Here is a 2,195-nt window from a genome sequence, read left to right as displayed (position 1 = left end):
GAGAGCTTTTCAGCGCCAACCGTGAGTGACTTCAGCAGCCGATGAAAGGAAAGAACAGAATTATCGTGAATGAGTTCTCTGTTCAGTGGATTAATTGTCTCATTTATAGCCCTTGTGGTTAGCCTCAATCAGGATGCCTCACATCGTTGGGACTGGGCCTAATTCCTCAATATTGTGATGTTGACCAGGACACAGCACAAGAAAATGAAACCCGATGCCTCCTGGACATTTTATGAAACATGCAGTAAAGCTCTTTGCTTTCCCACCCAATGTTAATAAAACCCAAAGCCTGGAATATTTTCACCAAGGCGTGTCTGGGGGCATTAAGATTGTGCTGTTTTGCTTTGCGTTAATCTCTAAACCAAGCAACAACTGTTCCAGCCTGTGTCTCTGGCTGCACATTGTATTTTTTTAAACTCTGAGCAGACTAAATTAATACATGACCAAAACCGGTTTAAAGTGGGTAGGGCAGTTAAAAGGGGTTCTCTAATTTTGTTCTTAAACAACAAAGTCAGATTGTTTCATTTTAGTTTTGGCTGCTAAGGTAACCCAATATGTTTTAAGTGTTTTTATTGTGGAACAAATTTAGATGAGAAGAAGCATTACACAGAGGAAATAAAGCAGTGGTGACAAGGGATGGGGTGAGGCGGAAGAGATGGGAAGGTGGAGGCGAGAAGCAACCAAGCAGCCAGCGGCAGGACGAGCAGGCGGCAAGACCCACTGTGCCATGCAAAGACCACAGGTCACCCCCCCTGCACCGCGTGGTTCTTGCTGGGTGCCTGGATTACAGCTGTTCTCGCCACAAGGGGACATGGGTGGCAACATGAGACGGAAGGCATACTATTTTATTCTACCGCAGTGACCACTGCATTCGATACCTTCATCATAAATGTACACGATCACACATTTTTCTCGAAAAACAATTAATTGCTGTAAGTTCTTCACGTGGGTTCACCTAAAGTTAATGTATTCCATAAAGATGTGGCATTTGTCAAAAGTAAACAAATGACACTCGTTCAGCGCTACAGGCCTGGATCTGAATCTTCCTGAAATACCTCTCGTCCAACACCACCTGCCCAACATGGATTGTGTGTCCATCTTACTAAACTCCTGTTGCATTAGGTGATGTCATTAGCTCCTTTTTTTTTTTTTTTTTTTTTTGACAGGCAGAGTGGATAGTGAGAGAGAGAGACAGAGAGAAAGGTCTTCCTTTTGCCTTTGGTTCACCCTCCAATGGCCGCCACGGCTGGCGCGCTGCAGCTGGCGCACTGTGCTGATCCGAAGCCAGGAGCCAGGAGCCAGGTGCTTCTCCTGGTCTCCCATGGGGTACAGGGCCCAAGCACCTGGGCCATCCTCCACTGCACTCCCTGGCCACAGGAGAGAGCTGGCCTGGAAGAGGGGCAACCGGGACAGAATCCTGCGCCCTGACTGGGACTAGAACCCGGTGTGCCGGTGCCGCTAGGTGGAGGATTAGCCTATTGAGCCGCAGCGCCAGGCTGTCATTAGCTCCTTTACTGTTTGAGTTTTTATTTTTATTTGTTTGGAATGGACAGAGCGAGATACAGACAGAATCTTCCATCCACTGGTTCATGCCTCGATGCCTGCAACAGCTGGGATTGGGCCACGTCAAAGCCAGGAGTCAGGAGCTCCAGGCAAGCACTGGCCTGGGTGGGTGGAACCCTTAGGGAATCCAGACATGGGAGAAACACCTGTGGTCTGACAAAGAGAGAGCAGGCTAGGGTGGGAAACACGCCCAGGACGTAAAAGCTGTGACAAGGAGCTGAAGTGTGGCTGCAGCAACAGGAGCCGAGCAGCCTCCATCCTCTGACGTCCTGCCCCCGGGGCACCTGTACACGCCTCTGAACGCTGGCTTCCACGGGGCTCCGGGGCTCCTCAGGAACACAGCACAGCAGTCACCACACCCACAGGGGTGCTGCTTCCCGGGCTCTGCCACAGCAAACTCTCGTCTGGCCTGTTTTCCTCAAGCCTTTGTCTACACAGCTGCCCCTTTTCTGCTGAGGAAACACCCCGAGGAGTGAGCGGTGAATGGGAGCTTTCTGTCTGCTTCTCAAATTAGTTTTTAAAAAATTATATCCTTTCATATTTAGGATGTACAACACGATGTCTCAATACATAGGAGCTTTAATATATAAAATACTCATGGAAGAAACATAAACCACACACAGATTTCAAAA

Source organism: Oryctolagus cuniculus, chromosome 14 (assembly GCF_964237555.1).
Source record: "Oryctolagus cuniculus chromosome 14, mOryCun1.1, whole genome shotgun sequence".
Lineage (NCBI taxonomy): Eukaryota > Metazoa > Chordata > Mammalia > Lagomorpha > Leporidae > Oryctolagus > Oryctolagus cuniculus.
This window is presented reverse-complemented; position numbering follows the sequence as displayed.